At 36.7% G+C, this 23,010-nt stretch overlaps 1 long non-coding RNA gene across 1 annotated transcript in view; it reads right to left on the bottom strand.

Annotated features, from left to right (window-relative positions):
- LOC125695515 (uncharacterized) overlaps positions 1 to 23,010 on the bottom strand; it is a 175,238-nt gene that overhangs the window by 52,883 nt on the left and 99,345 nt on the right. Inside the window, exons 6-9 of the long non-coding RNA XR_007377977.1 lie at positions 6,018 to 6,113; positions 1,565 to 1,669; positions 902 to 1,060; positions 366 to 523 (exon numbers count right to left, since the gene is read on the bottom strand). This is a non-coding gene — a long non-coding RNA (uncharacterized LOC125695515). The remainder of the gene's footprint in view (positions 1 to 365; positions 524 to 901; positions 1,061 to 1,564; positions 1,670 to 6,017; positions 6,114 to 23,010) is intronic.

Below are 23,010 nucleotides of genomic sequence, written 5' to 3'. Positions count from 1 at the left end.
GAAGTAATTAAGAACACTGCTTATAATAAACTGTTATGTTACTTATAATAAAGTATTTACCATTTAAACTTAAATCTTGTGGCACAAACCATGTAACAATGTTGATTAGAATTTTTGTGAGGTTAGTTCTGTAGATAAAATGTAAATTTGCAATTACTATCAAACTTATCATACACATCAATTGTTAAAAAAATGCACATAAATGTCACCCTTTTTCATTAATTTCCATGAAAATCCATGTTTGCTTATCAGCCAGAGGGTTTCTGAGATATTTCTATAACATCCAGGAAATCAATCTTACATGAAACTGAAGGAAAACATCTAATGTCATTGAACAATAAATATCAGTTCTGTCAGTGGCTTACCTTTGAGCTGAGGCCTTAGGATGTTTCTCTTCTAGTTTCCTCACCAGTGCCACTGTCAGCTGTGTAGTCTCCCCTAGGGGATCTGCAGGCATTAAATGGGCGTCCAAAGGTCCTGAAAGTTGTTTCTGACTGAGATTGCTGATATTTTTTTGCAGAACCTAAGAGACAGAAGTATAACCATGCAATTCATATGCTGCAAATTAAAATAATGCGTTGTCTTCTCCAAATAAGGGTGTTGATCAACAGAAAAGGTCAGAAATCCAAATAGCTATGACAAGATACACCCAGAAACTAAGTGATTTTTTTGTTTCCTTTCCCTCTTACTGAGCTTTCCCACATAGAAAACAAGAAACTTTAAAAACTGTCCCATATAGGATATATTTTTAAACTGTTCTGACATGCAAATATACAGAGAAATATGTAAATATATTATTAAATTAAGAAATCAAACGAGGTTATTTATTTAAAGAAATGAGTTGATTTCCGTGTTCATATTTCCCTTTTCAAAACGTGCTTTTGAAAGGATTCTCTCTGACCTGCCTCTGGCTTTACACTGTGACCCCTTCAGCTGAGCTGCCGATTCTATCTCCTGATGCACTGAAGACTAGGCCCAATGGTGAATGCAGCTTTTTGTCTGGGTCATCTCCTCTTTCATTTAGTTCCTCTAGGTAGGTCAGAACAAACTCAGAGTAAGCCTGTAGGAAAGGACGGAGGCAGAGGGTGGTGAAGAAAAACATCAGCTTTACCAGCAGAATCACAACAATCTAAAACCCAGAACAATGGGAAAAGCGGTCATTAACGTAGGCGACATTACAAAAGTTCTTTACTGAAATAACTTTGTATTTCACAAAGTTTCAAACGCAGAACTAGATAATGACCTTTTCATGTGCACTGAAGTGAAAAATGTATAACATCTTTGATTGTTATGTATCAGTTTAAGAATAAAGACTGACAGCTCTCAAAACAAGAATTCTTATAGATAAAAGGAAAAAAGAACTGTATCCCTAACTTTGGATAATCACATGTAATTTAGTATAAGTTACATGTTTAGGTAGACATTTTCATGAAAGATTAGAAGAATTTTAAATTGCATATTCCAAATTGAAACATATCATACACAGAAAAAAAAAGCTTTATGATGGTTTTGAAATCAAAGAAAACGTTACTGCTACAAATAATTAGTAAATTAAATCATTTACCTTCTTACTACTCTGTTGATCCTTGGTTACACGGCCAACTGCTCCCAGCACTGCAATTTCTCAGGCTCTGTTCCTATCCAAGCAGTTGTTCAAGTCTGCTGCCTCCTTGATGAAACGCGTAGAATATTTTTTGATTTACACTACAAACTTTAAGTTCTGCAAGATTCTGTACTACTTTTAGTAAATAAAATGAACAGATATTAACTGCATTAAATTAGACCAAAAATAATAACCAAAGTATTTGAGTACTGAATATCAGCAAACTGATACCTCTTTATTAATACAAACCTATCACACATTTTATGGTTACAGACTGGAGTGTCTGACAAGTATGAGAAAGACAACATTTTTCAGTTCCATCAGCCATGAATTTATCAATATAAGTAATTTCATTAATAAGGCAAGTATCATTACAATGTATTTGAACATTTTCCAAAGCCACTTCAATATGGACAGCCTACTGACTGAGTTAAACTTCAACGTTAGACACAAAGCAGGACACCAAAACTGCAGTGTGCTCTCAAAATCGGAGAAGACGTTTTTGTTCATATCTTAAGAATATAAAGCTGATATTTTGTTGTTCTGGCCTGAAATTTTACTAGACACACTTAATAATAAAGCTCATGTTTTTAGGTCCCGCTGCAGCATTTTTCATTCAGCCTTCTTCCAGGCTTCTCATGAGTGCAGATATTTTCAGTTTAGCAACACATTACATTTTCCTCCAAAATAAATCCCTGCATGACAGCAAGAGTACAGCAGCCAGTGGGGTGCTATTAGTCCTCAAGGGAAACTATTCCTTAGGAATCAATAACATTAACTCTTCTGTTTATCACCTTGAATATAGAATATACTAGGAAACTTTTCTGTGCTGCTTTAGTTTCATCTGCATTTTTATCTGATGCAATACAGCAATTAAGATTTCTGTTTTCAGATCTGGCTACGTGAACTGTGAGGTTAGAGTCAATTTCCTTATATATCAGGTTCTTCCTCCAAAGCACTTTACACTCACTTTTCTTATCAGTACTGCTAGAAAGAAAAAAAAAAAAAAAGTGGTTCCAGTCTTCCTCTCCCTCAATTTTCACCTTTTCTCTCTGATTCCAGGCCATCATTTCTTGTGCCATAACAAAGCATTTGGCAGACATTCAATGAACAAATCCAAGCCAAAATTGCTCCAGTGAAACGATAGCTATTAACCACGTGGGTACTTCAAACCCAGCTCACTGCATGGCATATTTCTGCCAGTAGGCCAGACAGCAGGGAGGCAGAAGAGGGTGTCCTTATTTCTGCCCAGTTCAACTTGGGATTTATAGGCTTTATATTCCTTTGCATTAAACACCCATTGCAGGCACTCAGGAAAACCTCTCTTTCAGGAAAGCGAACACAAAAATAACTTCCTGGTGCAAATTGTGACAAAAGCCTCCAACTTTCCCAGGACAGAAAAATTGTTTTGCAGGTAGTTCAACCTTTAATCAAACATTTCAAGCCCAGATCACAGAATGGCCAGGGTTGGAAGGGACCTCAAGGATCATGATCTCTTAAATGTTCTCATCAGTGATTGGATACAGGACTTGAAGGCATACTGAGTGTGCAGACTGCACTAATGTGGGAGGAGCTTCTGATTCCCCCCGGGACAGAGAGATCTCAGCAAACTGGGAGCTGGGCAAACCACCTACAGTTTAACAAGACCAAGTGCCAGGTTCTGCACGTGGGATGGACTAAACTCTGGATACACATACAGACTGGGGGATAAAAGGCTGGAGAGCAGCTCTGCAGCAAAGCATCTGGAGGTTCTGGCTGATAGCAAAGTTGAACTTGAGCTATCAGTGTGCAATGGAAGCAAAAAGGGCCAACCAAAGCCTGGGGTGCATCAGGCCCAGCACTGCTACAATGCAAGGGGAGGTGTTGTCTTCCTTCCGCTCTGCACTGTGCAGCCTCACCTCGAGCAGGTTTGTGCACCACAGTGCTAACAGAAGGACATAAAACTATTAGAGAGCATTCAAGGAGTATTTGGACAATGTTCTCAGAGGTGCAGTTTGGTTTTTTGGTGGTACTGTGAGGAGCTAGGAATTGGACAAATAAGGATATCATTACATGTTTGCCTAATATACATCTCAGGAAGAAAAAATGAAGATTAATTTTTCTTTCCTGCTTAAGAAAGAAGAGTTTGGGAAACAGAAAGACAAAATCAGGATCAAATTATGAACCAGTATCTTAAAAATTTACCTCATGATTTTGCTGTTTTTTTCAGTACAAAATAGTATTCTCTCATATAATAAATGATTTCACAGAGGAGAGTGTACTAATGGCACCCACAGTAAACGTATGGGTATTAACAGGTATTAATTCCAAGAAAGTGAGTTTCCTTCTCAGTCTGAACGATGTGTCACATATCATTACACTGTACTCTGCTGCTTTCCTTTATGTCAGTTTTTGTTGGCCTACATATGCTGCAACTTAAAATAACATGACACTACAGATAAACTGAATGTGATAGGAAATACATAGAGAAGTAGAAAATGCTTCAAGCAGACCTACCGCTAACCATTAGTATTTTTCCCCCATAAAAGACACAGGTTAGAATTGAAGTGTTGTAGCTGTTAAATATCAGAAACTCTTTCCATATAATGTACAAATTGCAATAATTGTTATACTGAATAATCAGCATGCCTAATGAAACAAGGAATAGTACAGCTGACAGCTGCATTTTATTTTCAAAGTTTTCAAAGCATTCTAGAATAATTCCAGACAACAGACAATGGAATGGAAGCCTGTCTCCATTGTGTCCCTGTTGAAGGTGTGCGAGTATCTGAGTGCAATCCAGTGCCCATACAAAAGGACAAGAAGGGGAAAATGGAAGACTGCTGCTGATTTCCTACTGGACACGTGTGGTTTCTTTTATCTTTTCCCAGTTTTCCCAATGTTACCGGTGCTGTGGATGCTGTAAGCATTTTTTAAACATCCAAGTGTCTGACCATTTGAACAGGATCAATGGAAGTACCAATCTTTAGCAGCACGAATTACTGGGTATGAACTACTGCTGTGTTAATTCAATCCAATATTATTTATTTTTTAAGAGAGGACAAGGCTGCTACAAAAAGAAAAAGCCACACCATACTTCAGTGAATACCACAATTCCACTGACATCCATAGGAACTCCCTATTGCTGAGAGCAACATGTATGAGCCAGCTGACCTACAAACATCAGAATTCAAACAGAATTCTGAGGAGAGCCTTGGCCTCTACACACACACGAAGAAAAAGGAGTTCTTCTGTCAACACTGTATGCAGAAGACCTCATGTTTTTGCTGTCCTTCTAAGATTTGATCTGATCAAAGTCTGGCAAGGAAGCTCTCGGTAAGATACTTACCAGGAAAATACCTTTTTAATCAATATATTCTAAAATAATAAAAGTAAGCAAAACAGTAACTCGCAGCTTTTTGAAAAATGTCTGCTGTGATTTTTTTTTTCTTATTTTATTTTTAATTTTTAGTACTTCTTTCAGGGAGAAAGTTTCTAAATTTGTCATATCAGATTAAACCTGAAGGTTAAGATTTTTTGTTGTTATCCTGTTTTTAGGACACCCACTTTGACAGTGGAACTGGCTCAATTAATTTAAAAAGTTTTAATGCACTATGCTTATATTTAATAAATACTTTTTTTTTTTTTTTTTTTTTTTCAAAAATAACGAACATGAATTGCTGTGGTGATGATATTGTGTCAAAAGAAAAAGGGAATATAGTAGAAAAGGAAAAATCTCTAAGTCTGGTACATTCCAAAAGTAACATTACATCTTACAGTAGATGGAGCCGTTCTTTCCCAAACCCACTGCTGATGAATGCTACTTGTCTTTACAGAACGAGTAATTTGAGGAGTTGCATCTCATTTTATGAAAACAGAAAAATAAATTAGCAGAGAAATTGGCATTTACACTTCAAATAGCATGATTTCACAGGGAAAAAAAAAAAAACAAAACAGATTGATTTATGAAAACACCACAAATAAGCACCTAACAGCAAAGATGTGAAAAAGAAATAGCAGTTTCTCCTGCTGCATACAAGAAATAAGATATGAATCATGTATTGAGAATTTTTGAAGTGAAAAAGAATGTACTTATTTTCATAGTAATGCAAACGAAATCAGGATAAGGTACCTCAACTGGAATAGTTTTCTCTACATACAACACCAATGATACATGCATTTTAAAATCTGGTTCCAAACAACATGCACTAGGAAAGAGAAGATTTTTGAAAATCCTTTTTTTCATTCTTTGTCACAGAATGAAATCAGCAGCTCTCATGTTGTTCTGTCTCAGGTAAACCCAATCGGTATTTTAGGATAATAATAAAAGGCTGTGCTAATCAGGCTAAACAAGGGCAATGGGTTTTGCAGGCAAAGTGCACTGCCATTAAAGGACTGCCCTCTCTTTCAAAGGTAAAATTAAAAATGATCTCACCTGATACCCTGCACAGACTCTGCTCCAAATGCTACCACAGCTCAAGCTGAAAATCCAGTCGCTGAAGCAAAATCAATTTCACTGCTGTGGCTCAACCTATAAGTGAAGTGGTAAAGGGCCCCAGTTTACAAGAACAAATTTGAAAAGCTTAAGGAAATTCTCTAAGAGCAAATCACCACAAACATACCTGCAGATCCTAGATTTTTGAAAGCAGTAGCAGAATATTGAAATCCATTATGTCAACTTACTTTCAGGCTCATAATTGCAAACCTATACTTGCATACAACTTGAGTAATACCTAATAATATAAAAACAAACACCTGTACACTAATTTTAAATGAACATTTCAGTGTATTCCATTCTGTGCATTACAGAGCAATAATCTAAAGAAATTTTTGGATCATTATGCACTGCCCTCAAACATTTAAAAGCACCTTGGTCAGTTATCCAAAGCTCTTTCTAAGGAATACTAACAGGAGTGGCTGATCTGGGACCTAAGGGGTCTCCCCTGCCCCCATTTTAGTGCTGTTTGTTCTTTGAACAATTTTCTTTGAAATCTCTGTAGGATAAGCTACTTACATTTTAATTCTAAATATCATTATTACAAGTTACTTTCACGAGTGTCACTTCAGGCTTTAGTTCACCTTAATTTCTTATTCTACAAAAACATTCTTATAATTTATGGGTTTACAGTAAAAAAACATTTTATGCACCTGAATGAACTGAAACCTTGCCTGTTACTTGCAAAGCTATATTTTGCTTATTTTATATCATACAAACGTCTGTATGTACACACAGAAGCATAACATGTAATTTCACTAGCTGTATTCATGAATATATTCAACTAATACATCAGAAAAGTATTGCATTTCCCAAGAATTATCACCCAAACCTGATTTTCAACCTCAGAATCGCCCCTATTTCTCGTACTCCACAAAAAAAGACATGGAACACTGAAAGTCTAAGCTACTGGAGTACAAAACCTTTGTAATGCTTTTCTCAATGGCAGAACAAACCTGGGCTTAGGGCCCAAATTTCCAGCTATTTACAGCACTTATATCTGCTTAACATCAGTTCACGACTGAAGCCATATAATCAATCAACTTTCCCTGATTCATTTCTCGTGGGCACTTTTCAACCACAATCAACTTCTCCTGGCCTATCAAACATGATCTGAACAACTCTTGTATCCCAGATATGAAAACTGGGAATTGTATCTGCTAACAAGGAGAAATGGTAAGTTTGTATTCCTTTAACTACTACCAGAACTGTTCTGTCTCTGTCAACCCAACATACGATAAAATATTAAACTTAAAATGTTCTATATATCTTTATATAGGCTGAAAAAAAATGAGGTTGTTGTAAAACTGAAATTTCTATTGTCACATATAGAATGGCTAAGGTCAATACCCTATAGAGACAACTTTATCTTCACCTAAGTAAACCTTATCGACTTCTAAAACTGAAATTAGCTTAAAATACTGCATAAATAGAGGGGGAAAAAATGATGGTATTGATGCTTATAACAGTTTACATTCCTACTTTCTCTGCAATTTAAATAATGCATGTAACAATTCATTCAGAGCCTCGGGGAAAAAGATTTAAAAATCATTAAATCCCTCTAAAGATTAGGATACCCCAGAAATTAAGAAGTCAGAGTTTCACATAAACTATTTGGTTTAGGTTGCCTTCATTTCAAATTCCTGCATTCGGTTTTAATTTTGACATTTTATACAGTTCTAGATAGTTCATTAATAATAAAAAAACCGTTTTTAATGTAACAGTTGAACTGATGATGGTTAAATAAATGCAAAGTTATCAAGTCTAGAAATAGAAGATACTTCTGCTTGGTAGTTTCGAGGTGTCTGCGAAAAACACATTTCTGAAGTCTCATCTACTGCAGGCAAGAGAGAATTCTTTGCATTCCAGTATACAGAGAGGTGCTTACAGTTATATCAGCCAGCTAGGAACATGCATGTCTGACTCGTATAACACTTACTTTAAATGTAAATAAATCAAAACTAGGTTCAGTACACAATCTTATTCATGTGGGACATGCCCAGCAGAAGTAGGGTTTATTTTTCGCCTAAGTGTCAGTAAGTGACAGATCTCAATGACACCCCATGCTATTTTTCTACAGGGAGTACCAGGAACTAGAAATATGCAGACTTACTACGAATCTTGACATCTGCAACATTCCCAGGGTATCACATCAGCCCCTTTAGGTTATTTCAACTTGATCTACATATCCATGAAAATAAAAATCAATGTGCCCAATGGTCTAGTAAAACATTCACCCTATCCTATGCAATTGCATCCTTTCTGGGAAGCACAGGCGTAAAGGCACAGTGACCCTCAGAGCTATGCCACTGGGAACTTATCCATCTTAGCAAATGATCTCTCATGCTGAACAAGTTAATAGATACCATCTATTAAGAGAACTTTTCCCTTGCTCCTTCTGCACTGCCGAGGCTTACTATTAGTGAACTCTAAATATCAGCAGGTGGTTTTACAGGAAATATGCAGAAAGACAAGTGTACTCGTTTAAGGCTCTGCAAGTACATGCAACATCATCAGCAGCATCTAAATTTAAGCTCCCTTTTTACTTGTATAATCTCACCACACCACAGAGAATTCACTTTACCAGTGGAGAACTTTGGGATGTTCTTAACGCCAGCTAAAAAAATTAAAAAAAAAAACAAGTTTCTTTCCCTTCTTACAAGCAAAAGCTTAATAAAAATATGTACAACTGAAATGTTGTGCTCGTCTACTGCAAAACTCAGAGAACTAAGAATTTTAGATTAAAAAAAAAAAGTCACAGAACTTAAAAGAGCCAGTGGTTAAGTCCATTAATTTAGGTGCCCCACCTACAGCCATTAACTCCTAATAAAACCCATTTGTGCATCTATCAGCGTTATTGCATTTGTTGTATAGAACCTGGATGTAAACCATAACATTAGAAAGGGGGTCATTTTCACACAGGAATTTGAAAAGCCTAATTTTAAAGATGAAAATAGTATCTCTGGATGGAGGCAGGCGATTTAAAAATAATTGCTACAAATAGTAGTATCCTTTATTTCACACATCTTTCGTCCACAGAGAATGTTCATTTTTTGCCTGTTGAATTGTTCACTCAATTAAGAGGCAGCATTGCCCCAGGTTAGCTCTTCTCACCTCAAGTTCCTTTTAAAATCCAGCGAAAGTTAGTTAGTAATCAGACCTTGAGCTTCAGTGAGCTTGCAGATGTTTCTTTCACTACACACTTGGTACAATGTACTTCAGAGTGAATTAGCTTACAGCTAGTGCTTCGTCCCCCAAGAAAATTTTGTGAGCTGATGCTGCTGATCTGTTGGAGCCCTTCAGCACCCTTGGAACACCCCACGTCCATGACAACCTCAGGACACAGTAATTTGATAGCATTTAAAACCATTTAATAATAAGCCGATCAGGTGCTGTTCATAGTTTTTAAGTTTCCAGCTTTGTCACCTCTCCAGACACCTCTCTACCAGTCTTTTCCTCTGTGTTATAAATAAGTTGGCTTGCCTCAGTGTTGGTAGTCATTTTCCTGACAGTGATTCAGTGTATTTCATCGAGAAGATGTAACTTCATGTATCTTAGACAAAGTCAAACAAGGCCAAGCACCTCTCAGCCTCCCCTTCTCCACGCTGGGCAACCGCAGTTCCCTCAGCCTCTCCTCACAGCACATTTCTCAGGCCCTCCAGCAGCTTTGGTGCCTCTTTGGGCACTTTCAAGGACCTTCGCATCCTGGTGGTACACTTTCACTAACTCAGATCCTCATAAAGTCACAGGAAGAATTCGAACACAGAAATCCAAAGTTGCACACTATGTGCTATGCCTTGTTCTTTACGTATGTCAAAGTGCCAACATTCTTAAAGCGTATAAAGCTTCATCACCATTTAAAATATTCAAGAAATAAGCTATTGTAATCGGAAGTCACGCTAGTCATAAACTGAAAATTAAATGTCAGCTGTAACATGAATGATCATAAAGCAGATTACTTGCTACATAACAACTACTGAAATCAAACAATATTTGTGATTTTCCACTATTATCCAGAATTTCTAAATACATTACACTAGAAAGCCCAGTGAAGATGTGAAATACCTTTTCTGGATACTTCGGTTTATATTTAGAGATAAGTCACCACTCATTCCAACTGCAACAGGCTGACCAGCAGCTCAGCAGCTCTGTTTCACAGTTCAATCCAGAATCATTTCAGCTTTCCAATGAATGAAGAAAAAGAAAAAGAAAAAAACAGGAAAAGAAAAAAGAAAAAAAAAAAAAGAAAAAAAGAAAAAAAAGAAAAAGAAAAAGAAAAAAGAAAAGGTTTGAATAAGTTAAAAGAACCAGAAAATTCAACAATGTGTCACAAATAGAGAGGTCATTATGCCTGGATAACCCAGGATATTAACAGTTGCAGAAAGTGAAACACTATCCACAACTTAGCAGTCAATGAGCCCTGATCAGAACCAGTGATCTTCTGCACAACAAGGGTGGCATTTTACAGTTCAGTGCAAAATGGAACAGACCCTTGATATCTTCATTTGTCCTTTTTTCTGTGCATATTTCACAGTGCAACGATTTAGGGTCCATAACGTGTCACTTGTTATACTTATAACTACAGAGTTTACTTGAAATATGTATGCACAGAAAAAAGTTCAGTGAACTGCAAAGATTGCAACAAATCTATGGCTTTGATCCACTATAAAGTTTTACTCCAAGTCTGAAACAATGCTGGTTAAATACACCAGAAGTCCTATTTGAACTACTTTTGCTTCTAATGCATGCATTTACTGTAGAAACAGATCACTTCAAGCTTTCTTCTAAATCAATGACTCAAAAGACTTTTTCATTAAATTTCACTTTAAAATAATAATGGACATACTTTAGAAGTGTTGCTAAAGTACTTTATTTTCAATATTTTACCGTACTAGGCATGGGGGTATAAGAAAAAATGAGAGGAAAGGATTCTTCTGTAAAAGAAATCGTCAGCATCTCATGGCAAATTTGAACCTTACTTTAAAAGCTGTAATAGAAAATGCCATATTCTCATGCCATATCGCACAGACTTGGGAATATTGAGATGTTTTCTGTATGGATTTTTATGAATATTTTTCTCTTGTCCACCCCTCTGCACAATGGTAAATAATCCTTCTGGCAGACTAATTAAGTGGTATTTTGGTAATATCATCAATCTGCAAAAATGCTTCATCATTTCTAAGAAGAATCTACTGTATTAGCACACATTAGTGTCTGAAAATTGTTCCACAACAATACTACAGAACAGCAAGACACAAACACCAACAGAAGTTTCCCCTGTATACTGTAGAACAATATTACTTAGCTCAACTAAGCATGAAAATTAATATTTCAGTAGCACACCCCAAAATCTCCTAAATTCTGTATATGAAATTTCATTGGCATTGCATTCTCTTCTGCTACCTTGGGCCAGAAATGAAAACATCATGAGAAAAGTTGTTTTTCCTGAATTGCTAGCTTGACTGCAGCAGAAATACAAGAAGATCATAACAAAATCCCAGTCTAATAAGCTTTCCATGCAGAAGTATTTTCAGGAGGATTCAAAGGAGCTTACATACTACCTTATTGATACTTCAACCTTGGCTTCCATTCTTGTGCATCCTACGTAGATTGCTTTTCACAGCTCATTTTTTAATGCAAAAATGATGTGAACCAGAACATTTAAATGCAAAGGGAGATGTACGTGAATTGAAAGAATCGAAGGAAGTTTGTTAAGCAACAAAGCTTAGTACTACATTGCACAAGCACCACTCACCGGTCCATACACAGATATGATAACTTAGCTGCATAGTAATTGAGGCATTATACTGTGTATCACACGTCTTGGAGCTGAAACAAGACTTGTATTGCTCACATTAACAATATGAGAAATGTTCAATTAATATATGTTTGATTTATTTTTGCCACATAGCAGAGTTAGACACTTTATTTCTTTGTGGTAAAATGAAGAAGAGTTTTAGCTTAGATCGACTCAAACATCTAAGAAACATCCAGATTTGATAGGATTATTTAAAACTAATCCATCTTGTTTTTAATTCATCTGTGCTTTGAATCTCTCCCATAAACCACATGAAAAATACAACTAAAAATAATGACTTCCGATAAGGCGTATGTGGAGTTTTCAGGCATGGGCTTTGGATGGTCTTAGTTATGAGGAATGAACAAGGAGGCTTCAACTTTAATACACCAGAAAGAACTGATCTATGAGTAGCACAATTAACTACATCTATGAATTCAACTACGCTATGAAAAAAATTGCATTTATATACAACTTACTGAAAATAAAAGCACCCAGAATGAGCTATTTAATTTGTCCTGCAATTCTTGACAGAAATCAGATCTCAAAATACTAGTTAGTGTAATGTTATCCCAGGCTAAAACAGTTAATTGGGTAAATCCTCCTTCTGCTGACTGATGTGCTACTTACAGCACCACCATCTCCATTCAGACAAATCTACACCATACAAGTTCACAATCAGCAGTAAAGTTGGAAATATGCTAATAAACTTGATGAGTGTAGAACAGCTCAGTTGTTGCCAGACCTTTGACTTGAACTCGATAGGGCTAATTTGGCATTCAGCGACTGGTGACATTGACCAAGAGGTGAAGCTTCACAACAACGATAATGTAGTGGAAGTAATTAGTATTCAGACCATCAATAACAGGTCTTTGGCATGTGACTGTGGGCAAAGCAGGACTTCAATAATATATTGTCTGTACTATGTTTTTTAAAGGCGTGGTGCATAGCTATTTCAATGTTATATTGAAATGCTACATAGTTTTCATGACAGATTTAAAAAATACATTCTAATTTATCTAATCCAAGCTACTGTGATTTCATATGTATATATTCTAATATATATGTGTGTATGGTATATATACATAGGTTAACCTTGTATAAGGTTAAGTAGACTTGCTTCCATTAAAGTGCAAAGCAATGCGACAAAAACAGTTTTCTTTCTCTTTAGGAATGAGTTTTGGAAGATCAGCACTGGCCATTTATGGCACCAGATTATTCTGTGCTGTCAGCAAGGATGAGTCAAAACAGGACAACAGTACTAGTAGTCCTTCCAGTTTCCTTTGACTCCAATAGGATCTCTGCCAAGGAATAAAATCAGTGCTCTGGGCTAGCCAGTATCTGTATCAAAGATCTAGTCTCTGTCCTTCCATGCAAAATTTGAATACAAGCTCATTTGAATATGCTCCCTCTGCTGCCAATTAAGAGAACAGAAAAATGGAGAGAATTGTCAACTAGATGTGCCAAGGCAGTCCAGCAATTAAAGATACGCCATAAGGAGCTGTTTTACTCAAACTTACATCGTTGGAGCAGAGTAGAAAAAACACAGTATTAAAAAAAAAAAGAGGATCAAATCAAATCCATAATTACTAAAAAATTCATTTCACTACTGAAATGCTTTGGTTAGGCTTCAGTGGCCAAAACAAAGGAGTAAGTCCCATCTCTTGGAGGGGGCCTTGGAAGTGCATCTGCTACAACATCAAAGCCGGTTCAACCCTGGATTCAAACCTAGTTCTCTACAGCTTGGTCCAAGACTCTTCATCTTTGGATATTTTACAACCTGTTTTGCAACCTTGTTTCATCATTCTTAAAGGTGTGGGGTTTTTTTCCTCCTACTGTAAGACCTCCAGTTCAATTTATGATTACTGTCTCTCATTCTCTCACCTTAAATAGATATCTTACAGGTATTAGAAGACTGCTATTAGGTCTCCCCAAAGTTCTCACTTGTCCAGTCTAAACAAGCTCGTTTCTCACAGCCTCTCCTCACAAGGAACTTCCTACAGTCCCCTGACCATTTTTTAGTGGCTTCACTCAAGTTTACAACCACTTTTCTATTGCTGCTCTTGGATGTACATTCCAAGGGTGCACGCAGCAATTACTTCTAACAGTAAATCTTTCAAACAGACCTGCAGTGAAAAGGTATAGGAAAAAATTTAAACATACGATTCAATATTAAAAATAAAAAGCCCACACAGATGTTCAGTATATTGTTTCTACTGTAATTGTGTACACCTTTATGAACTTCATAGAAGCCCATATTATTTATTGCTAAAATTTCTGTAAAAATTACTACTTCTGTTTCAAAAACTCCTTTTGCAATCTAAGAAAATTTTGAACTAGAAATTAACAGAAACTGCTGCTGTTATTTTTCAGTGATGTGACAATTGCATTTGAAAAAATTATCTGGTCTGTATTTTGTTCTCCAATTAAATACATCCTGTTTGTACCGACTTACACTCTAAGGGTGCTCGCTGGGCTCAATAACATCACATGATATCTAAATAGTTGGAAAGGTGTACTTCAAATGAAAGGAGTTTAAGATAGGAGTGAAAACACTTTTAACAACCTATTCCCAGATAGGTTACTTTCGGGGGTGGGAGAGATTATTTTAACTTATGTTATTGTCTTCCTATTCCTTACAGGGATTTATAGGGTATTTGTAAGAATTGTGACTGTCCTAGTGCCAATTATTGTGTTAATTACAGAATTATTTTCAACCATGCCTTTTTCAAAGAGGCATTATTTAAAGGCTATTTACTTTTCCTATGACTACTTTCTGTCATCAGCTCATGCCTTCACAACCACAAGGCTCAGATATTAGAATTCCTTCCAAGCACAATAAAGCCTTTTATGGCTCCTGATAAGAGACCTGGGAAAAAAAACAAACACAAAAACCAAATCACACAAAAGCCAACTTCCCCAGCACTCTCCCTCCATGAATGTATCACAGTATTTTTATTTAAATAATAAAAATAGAGTCTTCTTTAAGCTAGAAGCATAGTAAGATGATTATTTCTTCACAGAGGCTTGGTACAGTACTGTCATTGACAGTTTTGGTTTGTTTTTGTTTTTTTTTTTACAATGGGTTCATCTCCTAGCAATTAATGTATTACATTTCTTAGTTTATAATGCACCATTCGTGTTTTAGGCCAAGAGGTTACTGTTTGTGCATGGCATTGATTCCCACGTTAGAAAAATAATCCATCCTATCTGGAATTCAAACAAATATATGTTTTTCAGCTATGAAAAGGACCAAAGATGTGCAAGCAGTGAAAGAGGAATCAGCTTTCCATGCTGAACTTTCAAACCTTCTGCAGCCCAACAGGAACATCTGGAAGACTAGCCTTCTTATTTCCCACTCCTCATGTGTTGGGAGCAGAGATATTACAGTTCCCACAATCTTGTAATGGAGGAAGATCAGAGTCCTTTTTATTAACAGTAACTTTTCATTACAAGAAGCAGTGAGAAGAGATGCTTCCCTGTACCACCTTGTAGAATTAATCAATTCAAACATCTGTGAATCTTTGTAACACTAATTGATTAGTTTTAGGTTAAAGGTTTTAAACTTTCAATATTTCATTTAGTGGTTGATCACAAAGAACCTCCCAGGAATACAGACAATATGGCCATGATGTCAGAAGCCTGCTCCTCTTAGGTCACATCAAATGTTTATAGAAACGCATAAGAAGAAGAGTAACTACAGAAAGAACAGTGATCATTAACTTTCTTTCTGAGGACTGCCAGGTTTTCAGTTGGAGAGATGGGGACCAACAGCAGGAGCAGCAGAGTTGCTAACAAAGCTGCAAGAGTTTGCAAGGTTTGTAAGCGGCAGTAAAAAATTACACTGATGTTTGGTTGTTTTTCTTTGTCCTACACAAAACTTACATCATATACATAACAAACAGAACACTTTACTTACTCTATGTTAAAGTTTCCTTTAAGTATGCACAAGAAAAACATCAAAATGTCTTTTAATAACTTATAAAACCTGAAAATGCAAACAAGAGAATAATCTACCTAATAAAAAACCTACATAATAAACAACACGTTCATAATTTTTCAGAATTTGTAAATTAGTCTCTATTTTCATTTGTTATGTTCTCTTGTGTTCAAAACACCATGACTGGTGATTGTATGCAACATGCAAAAGCACACTGGAAAAAATCAGACTTGAAATATCTATAAATCACTCAAAAATTCTCACTATGAGACAAAAAAAATCAGCAGCCTTTACAGATCAACTTACATTGCTTCACATTCCTCAAAAGACAAGAACTAAAAAAAAAAAAAATCCAAAGCCAAATTCCTTCATCCTTCCCTGCCTAAAAAGAAACACAAAAGAACAAAAAAGTAGTTGATAAAATGCTGAGATATCACTTGATAGTCATATCTCCCAACTGGCTTCATTGCTGATCTTTCTCAACAGCAATAAAAGAACAACAGGTTGTAATTGCCAAGGTTAGCTGCAATCCCAGCTGACACACAAGGATTATACACCCTGTATTCCACTCTGCTGGAAGGGTCTTATTTGGCAATAAAAGATTAACAGTAAAAGCCAGGGTTTCAGCTCTAATACCTAAACCTGAAGACATTTCTAAAGTACACACATCCAGGAACAAGCATCTGAGCCTTTTGTCTCTTAGCATAATCCTCTTAGCATTTTTCTTACCTCACTGAACTTCAGGATTTCAAAAAGTGAAATAGATCTGGCACCTTTACTCTGAATTTAACTTTAAAAACTGCCTCTTGAAGACACCACATTATAAATTATAATAGCATGCATTCCAGATTCATAACTGTTGGATTCTTTCATCCTGCTTTCTGATATCAAAGGCAATATATAGAATAAGCACAGTTTCTGGTTTTAAGCTTGCATTAGCTATTCCTGTTATTCATACAGTACATATTGGCATTATCAACATTCAAATGTTCCTCACTTTATGGATTTGAGATATTAGATCACAGGTAAAATTTAAACAACCATGCTTGGTGAAAAAAACACTTAAGTTAATTAGTATTGTTAAGCATATTACTATTAATTGTGTTGTCCAAATGACACTGTGTAAAACTCAAGTCTTGAAGACAGTTTCCTTACGACCCTTCTTGCTTTTCACCAAGAAACAGAAGCAAATGTCCAAGTGCTGTCTGTTCAATTTAACGTGTCAGATCAGGAATTTACTCTAAGCTATCAGTTTGTACAGCAGTGACGATAGCAGCAAACTACAGCGACAAGACTCTTTAACAAGAAACACTTAAATTCCTTTATGGACCAGACAGACATGAGCTGAAGGTCAGAACTGCTTTGTCCATGTGTTAATGCTTGAGACTGGGCCGAACCAGCCCGTAAACCACCAACACCACATTTGAATTAGGGACAGCCATGGCAGTGAGGTCCACCTTAGTCTGCTTCAGGTATCTACACCTGAGCCAACCAGCATCTACAGCCAGCACTGAAGTGCAATTCAGCAAACCTATCTATAAATTCACTTTAGGAGGAAGTGATTGTCTTGTTACAAATCCATATTCACTTCAATTAACTACAAAAAGGATTCTAGATAAATAGAGATAGACAACTACTCTTTACCACACGGGTTATCAGTCATAGTTCTGCACTTGATGATCTGGGATAAACTGCCTCTCTGTTTTACATGAATAGCTAATCTTATCTGCACCTGACTGTTTATATATCTAGTTCTTAACACACTTGATTTTTGCAAGTTAATAACTTTGTATTGAAGCATGTTCTGTAAAAAATTACATTGTACAATCTTTTGTTAATATGGTACAAAGATGTGTTCCTGATAGAGGAGCATGTATCTATTTTGTTACATGCTGACTTGCATTCATCTTCAAATCTTGTATGGAACAAAATACTCTCGAAGTTTTTAATCTTTTGAGGATATGAAGTTATGATCACTCATCACTCTAATGAAACAGTAACAGCACCCTGCAAAGTAAACTCATGGTTTGAAGCCTCAAAACTAGAAAATAAGAATATGATACAAAGCGAAATACCTCTTAATTAACATTAGTTTCACAGTACTGCTATAAAAGTAAACGCACTGTCCTTCTACTGTATAAAACAGCTATTTACATCCATCCTGGCCAAGCTGTGAGTTGCATGTTAGTTTGTACATCAGACATTTTCGGGGAGTCCTGTACAAGCCTCCCCACCTAAGAGTAAACAAAGACCAAAAGATTCATTTTCAGACTCTTGGCACTTGCATTAGCAGTGGAAGCAGGGACTAATTGTTGCAGATGCAAAAAGGCATTACGCTAAATAACTGTGTAAGAACTGCTGTAAAGAACTTGATCTTCAAACTTCAAATGATCTTTCGGAAGGTAAGGCAGTGAGTGAGAGCAACCAAAGTCTAATGAGAAGTGATGCAGCGATTCCTGTGGATCAGTGACTTTCCAAAACTGACCTGCAGGAGTAATAATGGAAATACTGGTCCTAATTCTGCAAATATGTACACTTACGTCTGCCTGCTTTGAGCACTATGCAGTTCCCTTAAATTGAATGAAGATACTCACGTGCATCTTGTAGGCTACTTGGAACTTGAATGTGCAAGCACTTATGAGATCAAGATTACCCATGGGACTAAAAGTGCACATAAAGCTTTAAGGAACATAAACAGCTCCTGATTTTGTATGTCAGCAATTATTGAGATAAGTTTTAAGATATGTCAAATCAAGTCATTCATTTTAATTTCCAGTAAACACTGAATTGAAATAACCTATTAAATTTTTGTGAGCAGCAATGGAGATAACACCCATATTTACTTTAGGACGCATCTATTATATAAAAGGGAAGAAATATATTAAGTAATTTGTGTATCTGTTGAAATAATGAAGTACTGATGATAAAACAATGCGTTACATTGCTATCAAGCAGCACGTTTCTAGGGAGATTTACAAGACTAGCTCTTCAGTGCTGCATTACTTTTGAGTCTTTCCTCCACACACTTTCAAAACTTGATTTTATTGTTTTGGAGAGCTTTGAAACATCAGGAATTAATACGCCTATCACATCTGACCAGCAGATAAATATTAGGATCCAGAAAAGCTTTATAAACAAACCAGAATGAAACTGGAATGCCACTGTTCATAGCTGCAGTCAATCTGTCCAAGGTCAACCTCAGAACACGATTCAAGGCCATCCTACAAACAGAAATAGTACCAAAGCCGACCTTTGGATAGCATCAAACAGCTACAAGACCTGTAATTAGTTTATACATAGGTTGCTCTGAAAGTAACACCTCCTATTTACTTCCATGGGAACTACAACAAATAGAACACAACAATATTATTTGATAAAGCAAATTCTCAGTTACAAAGCATTACTTTTCAACACAGTCACCACCATTAGTTATGCATTTTTGCCAGTGGTGAACAAGAGCCTGCCTACTGTGCTTGTAAATATCTATACCAGCAGAGTAGAACCAGTGTTGCTGATGCCACTGTTGAAACATACCACCCACCACCTCACGGTGCTCACATCCCACCGATTGGTCTCTATAAACATTGAGCAAGTGTTAATGAACATCAATCAGTGCGATTTTTTTCTGCGTGGAAGAATTTAATGGCACACTTTTGCTTCCTCCATACTTCCACATCAGACATCATTTCATCAGAGTGCCCCTCTGCTGCCATCTGTCACACGGCAACAAAACATAATGGAATATTGGTGGGAAAGTTCAGCTTCTATTGCCATATCACCAGCATCTGCCTCTAACATCGTGGGCCAACATCATGAAATGGGAGGCATTACTTTCGGAGCTGACCTCATGTATACAGGCAGCAAAAATAACAATGAAAGTTCTGCAGAATAAATGAACGGAGAAAGTGCTAACAGCTATATTACATGTTAGTATGTTGGGCAGAAAGTTAACGATCCCACAGCCACCAGCTTGTGTTAACTCAGGCACTCGGACACCAATAGCTTTTTGCCTTTATTAACCTACAGGACATAAATACAAATCACACTGAATTATTCCTCTGGTACTAGCTGTTCTACTGAGACAAATAAGAACTGCATGGAAAGATATTAGAAATAGATGATCGTGGATTATAACGCTAAAGATGTTTTTAGAAAGAACACTGACAAATTAAGAAGACTTTCAGCATTGCACTTTGCTAAATAATGTTCAAGATCCACTGAAAACTCACTGGTAGCTCATCTGCTACACAGTTCTCTAACGGTGAGAGCGTTCATCTGTTAGACAATCAGTGCAGGAAAAAATTACTCTTTTTAATAAGGGACATTATAAGACACTTGTCTTGAAGATTGACACGATCATTTCTGGACATAAATCACTTTTCCAGACAAACTAGAGAGCATACAATGTTATACCTTTTCCTTCAACATTCACCAAACCCACAGCACTTTGTGCATAATCAGTTTTCACTACACAAACACTTATCTTCCTGTTGCTGTGTCTTTCAGGCAGATAATAAGAAATAAAGGTTAACAGTCCAGGGACTTATTGGTGTTTTATGCTGGTGGTGATGGCTTTAGTTTCTTTTTTTTTTTTTTCTCCCCTAAGTTTGCTAGATCTGCTTATTCCTTAATGTAGGGTTATTGAGCAAGCAGAGCAACTTAAAGAAATAAATAAACAAAAAACCCCTAGAAAAACCAACCAACCACTACTGATAACTCTGGTAAAATTAGCCAATATGAGCTGTCAGTCTGACTTTATAATAAGAATTCTTTAATGGACTGGAATACAACTTCCTAACATTGTGAAAGAGACACGCAGCAATCAAAAAGTGTAAAATAAATCATGTTACTGGCACAACACTGCTGCACTTCTAAGGAAATTCATCAGTTGAGAGAAATAAAAAAAGGAAGGAATAAAAATGCATTTGAAATCAGGCCGCTGTAGCTATTCCTTAATAGCCATGTAATAACAGTCCATCTTCCCCCATTTCATTAAACTTCAAACTAAAATGCTCTATTAAAGCTGCTTATGTGACTATAGGTATAAAAAAAGCACTCATTCTCTGATGTATGAAATATGGTCAAGTAAGGCATACACAAAATAATGAAGACACGGGTAAAACAAAAAATGAAAAATATGTTTCAGCTAAAAACTTTTCTGAAAAATGACTCAAAGGTGACACTGAGTGCTGTTCTTCTGCCTATTTATTATTCTACATTAATCAATTCTGAATCTATCTAGAATAACGATTTAAGAGTTTTCTAAACCAATTAGCTTGACTGCTGCTATGATCAAACATCCATGTCACAGCTAGATTCTTAAAGTTAGCTCACAACCTAAGGATTTAGACAGATGCTTAGCAGTCTTCCAGAAGTGCATAGTCACTTAAACTATTTAATTTGAACCATGCAAACATTTCAAAGTGATTCTGAAAAAAAAAAAAAAAAAAAAAAAAAAAAAGCAAGCATTTGGTCTCACCTTTTAGTACCAACAATCTTTCATTTTTGGTGTTGTTTTCATTTCAGTTAAATATTCTACAAAATCATATAATTTGCTTTTCTATATGTCTTCTGCATCCTGAACACATTTCCATTCATCACTTTAAGAGTTTAACACAGTTCTGAGTATCTTCATAAGAAAATAGTCCTACAATGTTACTGCAAACAACAATCTTCACCCTCTAGTCTTAGACTTGACTCTAGAAGTTTCCTGTCATTTCATTATAATTTCTTGATACTTCGACACACTCACAACAGCCAGCATAGCAATGAGCAGAGAGCACAGATGTTTCTCATGAAGAAATGGGTAATTCAATGCAGGAAAGGATAAATCTAAAAAAATAAAGCACCCACCAAACATGATGAGGGTGTAACACAGCTTGGATGCATCCTGAGGAGAGAAAGAAAAAAGCACCGGTAGGCCAATCTTTATAAAGCTTTACCAATTTAGCTTTCTTTCTACTGCTATTGGTGCTTAAGAGGTTAAGACTTTATTTGTGAAAACAGAGAGAGATAGCGGGGAATCATGTTGTCTGCAGCTCCATAAGTCTCGCTTAAGATCCTTTTCAATTACCATCCATTTCTCCTTTAAAAAGGGACAAAAAAATAGAGGAGTGGAAACAGGTCAGGGCAGTCTGTGACAATGACAGTGTGATGGGCTTGGACCCCCTGCGGTGTTTCCATCTGCTATCATTAAGGTGACTACTCAGACATGAAAAAATCCCTCTTGCTGTGCTGACAGGCAGACATCAAGAACTATGACAAGGCATTAAGACAGAAAGTAGAGACAGAGATGTCATATTCCACAAACAATACTGCCTCAAACAAGACCTCTAAAATTTTATTGGAATTTAAAATAAAAATCAAAGGGCTTTTACCTGGAGGTTATCAAACTTCCTCTCATGTTAGTTTGACAACGAAGATAGTGCTGACAGTCACAGTCACAGACGCTTGGCTGCTACCTGTAAACTCCACCTGAGAAACCCAAATTTTTTGCTCACTCCTCAATAAAAGTGAGTTTTTAATTTCTTGCCCTTTCTTACAAAAAAAAAATAAGAAAGATGAAAAGCAGAACTGAGGCCGGCTGCTTAGAACACGTCAAGCATTGGAGTCTTTGGTGGATTGCACACATGACAACGGAAAAATAAATCAAGGCAAGCATCTACGACAAACTGTTTTTCCTTCCAAACAAATGAAGTCCAGACAAATGATAATTAAATTCATATCGAATGTTAAAGGAAGTGTGAAATGACTGCGATGCTTATCTCTGTGTAAACAAAATGAGCACAGGCTTTTAACCAGCAGGGGGGGCAACAGGATTAGGGCTGAGCTCTGACCCCGGCGCGGAGCTCCGGCAGCTGCGGCAGCGGGCGGGCCGGGCCTCCGCTCCTCAAAATCGTCCCTCGTGCCCACCGCTTTGCTGCTGCCCTTTCGGAGCTTGGTCAGCTTTTAGCAGAGCTCCCCACCTTCCTGTCGAGCCGCAGATGATCAATAGTTTGACAACAATATCGCAAGCCTCATTTAACAATTCCCAACTGCGTCTCCTCGCTTTCCCTCACCAGCCAGCCTCGATGAGCAACCGCGAACATGAGGCAAGGCACAGCGCTTTGCTTCCTTCAGAAGCACATTCTGAATGTCATGACTAAGTGTGTTTCATTGGTAGGACTTCAGCCCTCCACCAGCAGCTTCAGAAACGC

Source organism: Lagopus muta, chromosome 6 (genome assembly GCF_023343835.1).
Source record: "Lagopus muta isolate bLagMut1 chromosome 6, bLagMut1 primary, whole genome shotgun sequence".
Classification (NCBI taxonomy): domain Eukaryota; kingdom Metazoa; phylum Chordata; class Aves; order Galliformes; family Phasianidae; genus Lagopus; species Lagopus muta.
This window is presented reverse-complemented; position numbering and strand designations above follow the sequence as displayed.